At 41.7% G+C, this 12571-nt stretch overlaps 1 protein-coding gene across 3 annotated transcripts in view; it reads left to right on the top strand.

Moving 5' to 3' along the window:
* LOC101482017 (voltage-gated delayed rectifier potassium channel KCNH1) overlaps positions 1-12571 on the top strand; it is a 105783-nt gene that overhangs the window by 68441 nt on the left and 24771 nt on the right. The gene's annotated exons all lie outside the window — the stretch shown is intronic.

Here is a 12571-nt window from a genome sequence, read left to right as displayed (position 1 = left end):
AATGTGGACGCAAGAAAACTGTCACTAATGAAGAAACATCAGTGGCTGTCCTAGCTTCATTCAGCAAGAGCCCACAGTGTAGCACTCGCCGCACGTCACTGGAGAATGACATTAGTTGAACATCCCTTCGGCGGATATTGGCTACTCACAGATGGCACCCTTACAAACTCCAGCTACTGCAGCATCTCAATGAGGATGACCCAGATCGGCGCACAGAATTTGCAGAATGGGCAAAACACAAATTGGAACAGGACCCTCAGATCACGCAGAAGATTTTGTTCAGTGATGAGGCAAACTTTTATGTAAATGGTGAAGTTAACAAACAAAACACTGCTATTGGTCTGACCCACTAACCCACATTGGATGGATCCCTCCAAGACTGTTGGACCAACAAAAGTGATGGTTTGGTGTGGTATATGGAGTACAACGATAGTTGGTCCATTCTTCATCAATGGAAACCTCAAGGCCACTGGATATTTGAAATTGCTACATGATGATGTGTTTCCCTCTTTATGCACTGAAGCTGGCATGTTCCCTGAGTTCTTCCAGCAAGATGGTGCACCACCACATTATGGGTGCCAGGTCCGAGCATTCCTAGATGAACAGTTTCCTGGAAAGTGGATTGGTCGTCGTGGGCCAGTTGAATGGCCTCCAAGGTCTCCCGATCTGACCCCCTTAGACTTTTATCTTTGGGGTCATCTGAAGGCAATTGTCTATGGTGTGAAGATACGAGATGTGCAGCACCTGAAGCTAGGGATACTGGATGCCTGTGCTGGCATTTCTCCTGCGGTGTTGCTATCAGTGTGTGAAGAATGGGAGAAGAGGGTTGCATTGACAATCCAACACAATGGGCAGCACATTGAACACATTTTATAAGTGGTCAGAAACTTGTAAATAACTCATGAAAGAATAAAGTTACGTTGAAACCAAGCACACCATTGTTTTTCTTGTGACATTACCAATAAGTTTGATGTGTCACATGGCCCTCTTCCTATTGAAAAAACAAAAGTTGTATCCAAGATGGCCGACTTCTAAATGGCCACCATGGTCACCATCCATCTTGAGGAGTTTGCCCCCTCACATATACTAATGTGCCACAAACAGGACTTTAACATCACCAACCATTCCCATTTTATTAGGGTGTATCCATATAAATGGCCCACCCTGTATTTCTATTTTATCTGTTCTAGTTCTGTTTGTACATATTAACCCGACATCTGTGTGTGGACAACAGAGAAAGCATTTCGTTGCACAGAGACATGCTTTTCTTTATACACATGACAATAAACACTTTGAATTTAATGCTTAATCATCCAGGTTTTATGTGTTCCCACATTAAAAACAGCCTTCATTATTTCTCAACCCCATGTAGTCCCGAGATATTTTGTCCTCTGCATTTAACCCATTCACTCAGTGAAGCAGTGGGCAGCTACTGATCCAGCACCCGGGAAGCAGTGTGTAGAGACGGTACCTTCCTTGCTCAAGGATACATCAGAGTAGCCGTTCGTTGCCTTTGAACCCCTGACCAGTCTACCTACTGTGTTATCTCTGCTCAGGCTATTCCTCCATGTTCTTTTCTCCCTCGTTGTTATCTACTTCCTCCTTCTCACCACTGCTGTCTGCCTCTACCACATCCTGCAGCAGTTCATAGTTGTGACATGTACATTCTCAACTGTCCCATGGGCAGTTTTTCTTCAGCCTTGTGTTATTTTTCAGTCTCTTCCTCTGAACCTTTACTCCTTGTGTGGCAAATCTTGAGTCCTTTCACACACAGTGATATTGCAGATCGACTTGCCAGCTTGTGATTTGGAGGGCATCTCTTTATCCATGATTGTTCATACAAGCTGAAGCTGTGAAATGTTTAGCCAAAAACTGAGCCTGAGTGTAGTTCTAATTATGTTACTGATGTGGGTAGGTGGGTTGATCCAGGTCCAGGTTTACCTGCTACTGACACACTGAGACTTTTAAAAAATAAAATTTTTCATCCTGTTAACACTGTTAACACTCTCCCTCTGATTCTTCTTCTTTTTTTGTCAAAAATAATATTTTACACTGCATTAAATTACTCCCCCCCCCCCCCCCCCCCCCCTTTTTTTTTTTTTTTCAATCATCTTCTTTTTCACCTTCAGGGCAGTTGGTCCTTTCTCCCCTCACACTCTAATCACAGCTTTACTCCGCTTCATACAGTTTAAATTGCAATAATCAATATTTCCTTAAAAGCCAGTCATTTTATTTGGCAAAACACTTCAGCAACTAATCCAATCAGCTAGGCCAGGGGTCAGCAACCTTTAGCGCCATTTGGACCTGGTTTCCACGCAAAAGAAAACACTGGGAGCTGCAAATACTTTTTGACATCTAAAATGAAGATAAAAAAAACAATATATACAGTGTTACCTTTATGCTTTATGTAAACAACTAAGGTGTGTTGCTTAAATCCATGAAGTGCTACAGAGAAAATTACATTTTATTTATGTAATAACACATTTTGAACTCTTAAAGAAATATAACAAAAGGAAAGACACCCAGCTGAACTAAAATGATCCAGCAAACAAAAGCTGTTGTGAGCCGCCACCCTCATATCGCCTTTGGGTTTTTGGAGCCTTGACCCGACTTTTAAAAAAATAATTGGGGAAAAAAAGCACTAAGCTGCTGAAAAATGAAAAATAGATATTTGCAAAATTCTGCCTAAATATGTATTTTACCTGGTTAATGTGTGTGGCGGGGCGTGGTCTGCAGCGCCGCTACAGGGGAGGCGGACGCACCTGAGCGGCACCTGCAATCGCGCCTCGCTGCCTTAACGTCTGCGCTCTCTCTGCTGTTGTGTTGGTGTGTGTCGGGCTGTGCGCTTTACAGTTTTTTACAGCCGCTAGGACACATTTCTCAATACTTAGGTCACTTTTGCAAAACTCTTCACACAATCCTCCTAACTGACCGTCAGCTTGGCAAAGCAGTTCATTTCACATTCAAAATGCACTACAACTACCAAAACACTTCATTCAGGTCTCAAATAACCTCATTCTTCCAGAACACTAGCAAAGGTTGACAGCCGACAAACACACTTTGTCACCCACAAAACAATGACCTAAAAAACACTAACAACATGTAGCATTACACAGTGTTTTCTTGTGTAAAACAAGGACACATCTCTGTTTATAATTTCAATATATGTTACTGGAATGAATCAGACATCATGCAGAATTTGTTAATATTTGTTTATGTATTTTTATTTTTTTGCACTAAGTAATCCCAAAATACAAGAATTTGTATACACACCATCCACTGATACACATACAATAGTAATGCTAATCTACTCGGTCTTCTCCATTTGGCCACAGGTTCTCATCCACATCACATCTTATGTCATCTAGGGCAACACACCTAGGAAAGAATCTTCTGGCTGCCAGAATTGAAGGAGTTGAAAAATTGGAGGAGTAACACCTGTGTAGATGTTCATCTACAATGAGAATAAGCTGTGGCTGGTTAAACTGCATTTTTAGATTTAAAATATGTTTCAATAAAATATTGCTGTTGGATTTTGCTGTCTTTTCAAGTTTTGCATTGTGTTATTGTTTTGGCCATAAGTTTAACAGTTTTGAAAACAGTATGTAAGCACATGCAAAATGTCCTGTCCGTACAAAGATTTTTGGCAGTTGTTGTGTCTGAGTGAGAAGATAATTCATGAAATTTGAGAGATGTAGTCATTGAATGCATTTTGTGCCAAAACAATGATAACTGGTCCTCAGTTTAGCCCACATAGACTTCTGTTGTGCTCACTGTGTGAGGAGTTTTGCAAACGTGACCTAAGTATTGAGAAATGTGTCCGTACAGCAACCGTGTGTGAAAAGTGGTCAATAGAGAGATGCTGAAAAGCATGTTCATGCAAACATCGTCGGGTCTGACTGATATGTTTACAATGGGACTTCTGCTCCTGAACCTCTGCGCACAGCGTCTGCAAATCGGGGCTGTACGAAGTCACTTTCATCTTTACGCAGGACTGTAAGCTGTCATCTGTGAGGTGTGAGCGTGTTTGTTTTTAACATAGTTCACGGTGGAGCTGCTGACATAATGTGGATCCGAAGATCTAGAATTGTCTTACCTGGGGTTGAAAGTCTCGATAAATGCACGGCGTTTCGCAGGGTATATCGGCTTCCGCAAGTGTGACGCTTATTTTGAGCGATCAAAAAAAAAATAGAATATAATTTTATATTTATATTTCAATATCACAATAATCTTCCAATTTAGAACTACAAGTTAAAAAATAACTAACATAAATAAAATACACTTCAGCTAATTACTTAAAAAAAATGTATTTTCCCAAACCACCACTAAAAGGACTAAAGATAAAGAGCCGCATGCGACTCCGGAGCTAGGCACTGCTTCAGTTTCCACAGCCAGACAGTTTGTTGACACTGTGCAGTGTCTGCTGTCTTCTGCCTTAGCTGAGACACCGTTAATATCTACCAGCAACTTTAAATCTCCACACAATATCACATTCCAGGCTTCAGTTGATCTCACACATGCTTACAGATACAGTTGTTGTCTAAGTAACCTAAGAATTTGCATGGGTCAGCACCCAGGTTGCTGTAAAAACGGGATATTAAACCCTTCTTAAGCTGATGGTTTATTGCTATGTCCTCTAATGAGTTTAGAGTAGGCAATGTTAGGGATTTTTGAGTTTTTGAAATGAAGCTTCTGATTTGAAGAAATTTGAAAAAATGTTTGGTTGGAATACCAAATTTCTGTGTCAAGCCATTAAAACATAGTAGGGTGTCCTTGTCAAATAGGTCTGCAACTTTGCACAGGTCTCTGACGGCCCACATTTTAAAGCCCAAATCTTTCCAACCGGATTTAAAGGCCCTATTGCCCCAGATAGGTGAGAATTGGGATAGTGCAGGTGTTTCATCTTTAAACTTGAGTGCGTCGAACCAGACACGGATGGTATTTTTAACAAAGAGGTTTGATGTATCTTTTATCAGATCTTTATACTTTGCGGAGTACAGTTAAGTGCTGAGCAGTAAGGGGGTAGTGCTTGTCCTTTCTAAAGTTACCCAGGGTAAGGTTGTCGTTGAAAACCAGCATGAGGCCGCAGAAAGCTGGGCAGCCCAGTAGTGCCGTTTGAGGTTTGGAACACACAGACCTCCCCTGTCATACGGGAGATATAGTAGCGAAAGGCGCAGTCTGGCTCGTCTATTATTCCAAATGAATTTAATGAATATTGTTTTTGCCTTTGTGAAGAAGTCATCTGGAGGGCTGAGAGGAATGACTTGGAAGAGATATAGAAATTTTGGAAGAACGTTCATCTTGAGAATATTTCCACGTCCAATCAGAGAGATTGGCAGCATAGACCATCTATTGATTAAGTCAACAAGAGAGTTGATTGTAGGAGAGTAATTTGCATGTACCAAATCATTAATTTTTGAAGTGATTTTTATACCTAGATTGGTAAGACTGTCTCTGGCAACTTGAAACATTGTTTGAATAGGTGGTTTAATTCTTTCAGAATGTTTAAAGAAGAGGATGGCCGACTTGGATTTATTAATTTTATAACCGGAAATATTGCCAAAGGAGTTAATTGTTTTGATTAGGTGGGGAATTGAGCTCTTTAATTTGGACAGCATTAAGATAATGTCGTCCGCGAATAATCCAATTTTGGACTCAATATTATTTGTTCTAATGCCAGAGATATTTTGATTGCTCCTTATCGCAATAACCAATGGTTCAATTGCTAGGACGAAAAGAAGAGGCGAAAGGGGGCAGCCTTGACGTGTACCTCTACCTAGATAGAATGGTCTAGATATGATGTTGTTAGTTCTAACTGAGGCTATAGGTTTATTATATAATATTTTGACCCAGGTCATGAAGTAACTGCCAAAGCCAAATTGAGGCAGTACCTTATAGAGATAACTATCTCTATAAGGTACTGCCTCAATTTGGCTAATAATGTTCGACCCTATCGAAAGCTTTTTCTGCGTCCAAGGAGAGCAGAGCCATGTCTGGATGTTCTGAATTTGAGTAAAGTACATTCAGTACTCTGCAAATACCATGCTGCACTTGCCGGCCTTTTACAAAACCATTCTGGTCAGTATCAGCGAGAAGATGAAGGTATCGTTCAAGTCTGTTTGCCAGTACTTTACTTATTATCTTGGCTTCAGAGTTTATTAATGAGATTGGTCTATAAGATTCACATTTTGTAGGCGGTTTCCCAGGCTTAGGGAATACCGTTATGAGTGCATTACACAAGGAGGGGGGAAGCTCTTTTAAATCATAACTTTCCATTAGCATGTCGTACAGAGGGCGTACTAATTTGTCTTTAAATATTTTGAAAAGGTCTAGTGGGATTCCATCTGGGCTGGGAGTTTTTCCCATTTTTAATTTATCAATTGCAATCGACAGTTCACTCATTGTTACGATTTGGGGTTGGCAGTGTATTGTTTTAGGCGTTTTGTTTTGGCGTGACTGTTATGTGTTTCCTGTTTTACTTTGAAAGTCTGTGTTATCTTAGTGTGTTCAATTTACTTGTCCCTGTCTCGTCAGTGTAAGCGTTGCCCCAGCTGTGTTTCCCTCTTGTTGTCCATTTCCTGATTGCTCCCTCTAGGTATTTAAACCCTGTGTTTCAGTATGTCATGGTCGCGATCTTCCTCCCCGTTGTAATTAGTTTGGTGTTTTGATGTAAATAAATATCATATTTTGCTTTAATGAAAATAGTTGTCGATACTTTCGTTTGGGATTTTTTTTTTTTGTGGAAGCCTGTATTAGTCTTTTTTATGGGTTCGCCCTCCTTAAGAGCAGTGAGCTTGGGGGCCTTTTCCCCTTATTTTTATTTTTCCTGTGTTGCACGCCGGTTGCCTAGGCCGGGGTGTAACACATAGATAACTGAGAGTCTAATTCACATCGAGCTTCTTCAGAGAGTGAAGGGGTGCTTATTGAGTCAAAGAAGGATTCTAGTGACTCTTGAGTCGCATGTCCTGTTGAGGTATATAGTTGTGAGTAGTAGAGTTCAAAGAGTTCATTTATTCTGTGAGGATCTGTGGTGTTTTCGTCTGCAGTTCTAATTTCATTTATTGTTTGTTCGTTCAGTAGCGTTTTTATGCGCCATGCCAAAAGTTTTCCTGCCTTCTCCCCCTGGTCATAGTAGGTCTGTCTCAGTCTAAATAGTCCTGCTGAGGCTTTCTCAGTAGTTAATTTATCATATTTTACTCTTAATCTTAAAAGTTTTTGTTGTTTTTCTTTAGAGTCATTTAGGTTTATCTCGAGTTCCACTTCTTTTATTTGACCTTCGAGGTCCAACATCTCAGTATAATTTTTATTTGCTTTGTTTTTGGTGTAGCTTATCATCTGCCCACGTATAAAAACCTTAAAGGCTTCCCATCTTACTGAGGCTGTAGTTTCGGATTTATTAAAGTAAAAATAGTCATCAATATTTTTGCCTACATATTCCAAGAATTTTTATTATGCACCCAGTGTGGTTTTAAACGCTAAACAGGATTACGTCTAAAAGCTATTGTAACTGAAAAGTTAAGCGTGGTTAATGAGTGGTCAGATATAAGCACACTTTTATATGAACAGCTGTTAATTCTGGGGATAAGAGAGTTTGAAATAAGAAAATAATCTATGCGACTGCGGCTATTATGACTGGCTGAATAACAGGAGTATTCTCTCCCTGTTGGATTTTTTAATCTCCATATATCTTTAAGGTTCAATTCAGACATAAAGTGTTGTATGGCTTGTCTAGATTTTGGATGGGAAGAGTCTAAACCTGATGATCTATCAAGCTTAGGCTCTAGGGTACAATTAAAGTCCCCCCCAACAATTATCTCACTGTGGAGGGCTGCAATAGAGAGGAATAGATTGTTATAAAAGCTGGAGTTGTCGATATTGGGGCCATATAAATTAAAATTAAGTCTTGGTTCAGCACGGAGCATTGTAGGATGATGAATCTCCCTGCAGGGTCCAAGATATTTTTTTTAATACACATGGGCACTTATTTATGAATGAGTGTTGCCACTCCTCTAGCATGTGTTGAGAAGTGGCTAGAGAAAACCTGACCTGGCCATTTCCTCCTTATCCGGGCAATTTCACTCGCAAGTAAGTGTGTTTCTTGAATAAAGACTATCTTTGGGTGATATTGTTTAATTCTATCCATTACTCTTTTCAGTTTAATACATTTCCTAAGGCCTCTTACATTCCAGGAAATTAGTTCAATATTTGAATAACTACTCATACAGTTTGTGCCCTTAGTAACCTGAACCTGACTACATCTCGTCTCCCCTGTCGGAACTCACAAATTATTATTTCAAGAGCACTGCACTTTAAAGACAAACTCTTATAAACAAAAAAACAAAACAACCCAGAGACCTCCCATCAGTGTAGATCTCAAAACTTCCCTCCCCAAAGTCATTGCAGCTTGGTTATGCATCAGATCCACGAAAAGGAGCTGATAAAGCGTCCTAGTATTGATTTGAAGCTTCAAACTTAGATCCGACCGTTTTTGGTTTTTTTTTGTTTGTTTGTTTTTGTCCCATTTGGATCTGTATTAACCGTATTAACTGAAGAAGTGGCCACATAATGTAAATGAATGAAAAGATTTAAACATAACATATCTAAGGCCATCTATATCATACCTGTAAACCAAAGCCACTGTAAGTCCGAGCTGAAATTGTTCATCAGAATTACACATTTTAGATATGATAGTGTTTTGGAGTGGGCGTGAATTTATCCCTCGTTTTGTTGCCGGACTCTTCGTATGAAATCTTCCACCTCCACTGGTGTGTGGAAGAGGAGCCTGTTGCCGTGGTGGAAAATCCTCATTTTTGCTGGAAAGATCAGTCCGAAATTTATGTGCATTTCACGGAGTTGTTGTTTTACCTGGTTGTATTGTTTCTGCTGTTTCTGGACCTCCGTCGACAGTTCAGGGAAAAACATCACGTGATGTCCGTTGTGCGTTATTTTTCCCTTCAGACGTGCCGCTCTCATCACCCTCAACTTGTCTTGATAATTCAAGAACTTCATGATGATCACACGGGGTGGGCCATTTGGGGTATTTCAGCCTTGTCTCAAAACGTCAAGTACCCAGGTACAAACCTGGCTACTTGACATTTTGGGACGGGAAAATATTGTGATTTCTCCTTGTTCAGTATTCTCGGGTAATCCGACGAGTCTCGGATTGGATCTCCGGCTTCTATTTTCGAGGTCGTCCACTTTTAGCAGGAGTTCCTGAAGTTTCTTTTGAAGGGAAGCCTCTTTACTTGTGAGGGAAGAGACGTCGTCTTCAACTTTGCTAATGCGAGTTTCTGCTGAGGTAAGCCTCTCTGAAAACACTCCAATTGCGTCTTTTATTTCTTGGTTTGATGTTATAACTTCTTGCAGTTGAGCAGTGAAGTGTATTTTCAGCGACGGAATTGCGGCCAAAACACTCGTCTCAGTCTGTTGGGCGCTAGCACAAGCTCCTTCCATCTTCTCGGTTTCAAGTTCGTTGCTAGCATCGTCGTCTGATCCATCCTTTCCGGCTGTTTTAGATTTAAACCTATGTTTAGTCGGCATCCTAGCTGTTTAGATCAGAGCAGAAGCTTAGGTCGGAGAGGAAGCCACTAAAAGGTTGACTTTTAACCGCTGTTTAGGCGTACTTAAAGGATGTTAACGTCGGAGCTCGAAGTCTTGCTGCCATTCAGGTGGACGCCATAACCCCCCTGGGTGTTTTCTTGTTTGTTTGTTTGTTTATTTGTTTTTTGTGTACAACTTGAACACTAAAGTGGCCCTCAAATGAAATGACAGTGGCAGCAGCGGCCCACAGCTCATTTGAGTTTGAGACCTCTGATGTAGAGGGTGAAGATAACAGTAGTCCCAGTGGTAATCGGAGTTCTCCGTACACTGACTCTTAAGGTAAGCGAGTGGCTCCAGCAGAATCCATGGACAACATCCGGGATCTCTGTACATTTGAGTGCAGTCCTAGGAACAGCTAAGTTACTCCACGGGATCCTCAAGATCCCAGGCCTCTGGTAGGGGACCCATATTGAAGGATAAAGACCACCTGCAGGGGAAATATATATATTAGGGGTGCAACGATACACAAAATTCACGGTTCGGTTCGATACTTTGGTGTCACGGTTCGATATTTTTTCGATACAAAAAATGTTCATGCATTTTTAATTTGTCATTTATTAAAATTATAAATATATATTTTAACTCAAAAGTACAGTTTTTAAATTTAACCCTAACCCTTGTGCGTGTTTTTTATTTTGACAGCGAATGCGCACCTGCGGACCACTTATGTGCAGCCCTGGTTATTTAGCTCATCATATTGCAGCCACAGAAATTATTTTGTCCATGAAACCATAAAGCTGCACTTTCTTTTTGCCTTATAGTCTCATTTGTCATAACTTCTCCGTTTTGTGGTAAGCTTTTCTTTGGCTGTCACTTCTTCACCCTGACCTGTCTTATTTGGCTCAGCAGAACTAAAATATATATACTGCTGCTTTTACACACGCACTCACATAAGCTCAGCGATTCTCTGCGCGATCAACCTCTCACATGTTTAAGCTTGCTGCGGGAGATTTCACTTGTCATGTTTGCATAGTAAGCTAACGATTAATAAGACGATGTCAGAGGAATTGGTGCACAAATTATCATCACTCACAGATCAGTGCTGTCGCTCTCTATACACAGTTCGCACGATTGCAAAGTGAAAGCAAAAAAAACAAGCGCAAATTCAAACGCGATTTCAATATGTCACATATTGACAGTGTCTCACCGATGCCAATGACATAATTACCCAGCTACATTTCCGAAAGAATGCAAAAGCATTGACATATATTTTTCCTACAATAGCCCGACGGGCAGGGCAGAGGTAGATTTTGGTAGCCCGACTGAAAAGATCGCTAGCTCCGGGACATCGGGCTAGCGATATTGCGAGCCCTGTATCTGATTGAGGAATCACTCATCTTTGGAAAAGAGAGTTTATTACAGAGAAATGGCTCTTTCCAAAATAAAAGCTATACTATCCGCTTCTTCTGGGCTATATTCTCAGCAGCATAAGGAGAATCATGTGCTAACAGCTGTCTAAATGACTCGGCTAAAGTTAGTAGCATGCTTGTTGTTTTTGTCTTTGCACTAGGATGATGTCGGCGTAAATGTGCAGTCATATTCGTTGTGTTCCCACTAGTGCTTTCAGGTTAATCTCGTTGAAATGACCTTAACGCCACAACACGGCAAATCTCTGTTAACGAGCTACCGCCGATCGCCCCGTGCATGGGGCTAGATGGCCAACATGTTAACAAGCTAACTGCGCTAACACACTAGCTCCCACCCATGTAATTGAGCATTGCGTGGCACATCCAACATACTGTTTTACTTTAGTCCATGACTCGCTTACCTTCAGGGTCATACGTCACATGAAAACCAAAATAATTCCAAACGCCAGATCTGAATGATGCAAGGAGAGCTTAACTTCTGTCTCGCTAGCTTGCCCTGCGCTCTTCCTTCTGACGATGCTGTCTGTGTTGAGCGCTCAGTGAATCTGCGTTCGACTACTCCGCCTAGGCTGCACTGTCGAGCCTAGGCGGAGTAGTCGAACGCAGATTCACTGAGCGCTCAACACAGACAGCATCGTCAGAAGGAAAGTTGATAAAATAAATTAAAAATTTTGTATTGTTCGATACATATGCGTACCGAACCGAAAGCACTGTATCGAACGGTTCAATATCGATACGAATATCATTGCACCCCTACTATATATATATATATATATATATATAACCATCATGGAAGGGCAGGCCCCTGCACGGTATGTACCACCGGCAGATAGAGGAGGTGGCTGATATCCAGAAATCCTACCAGTGGCTGGACAAAGCTGGACTGAAAGACAGCACAGAGGCACTAATCATGGCAGCACAAGAACAAGCTCTGAGTACAAGATCCATAGAGGCTGGGGTCTATCACACCAGGCAAGACCCCAGGTGCAGGCTGTGTAAAGATGCCCCAGAGACAATCCAGCACATAACAGCAGGGTGCAAGATGCTAGCAGGCAGGGCATACATGGAACGCCATAACCAAGTGGCCGGCATAGTGTACAGGAACATCTGTGCCGAGTATAACCTGGAAGTCCTGAGGTCAAAATGGGAGATGCCCCCAAGGGTGGTGGAGAATGACCGAGCTAAGATCCTGTGGGACTTCCAGATACAGACGGACAAAATGGTGGTGGCTAACCAACCGGACATAGTGGTGGTAGACAAACAGAAGAAGACGGCCGTAGTGATCGATGTAGCGGTTCCGAATGACAGCAATATCAGGAAGAAGGAACATGAGAAGCTGGAGAAATACCAAGGGCTCAGAGAAGAGCTCGCGAGGATGTGGAGGGTGAAGGTAACGGTGGTCCCCGTGGTAATCGGAGCACTAGGTGCAGTGACTCCCAAGCTAGGCGAGTGGCTCCAGCAGATCCCGGGAATAACATCGGAGATCTCTGTCCAGAAGAGCGCAGTCCTGGGAACAGCTAAGATACTGCGCAGGACCCTCAAGCTCCCAGGCCTCTGGTAGAGGACCCGAGCTTGAAGGATAAACCGCCCGCAGGGGTGCGCTG

Source organism: Maylandia zebra, linkage group LG6 (genome assembly GCF_041146795.1).
Source record: "Maylandia zebra isolate NMK-2024a linkage group LG6, Mzebra_GT3a, whole genome shotgun sequence".
Classification (NCBI taxonomy): Eukaryota; Metazoa; Chordata; class Actinopteri; order Cichliformes; family Cichlidae; genus Maylandia; species Maylandia zebra.
The sequence above is the reverse complement of the archived record's forward strand: the minus strand, read 5'-3'. Positions and strand labels throughout refer to the sequence as shown.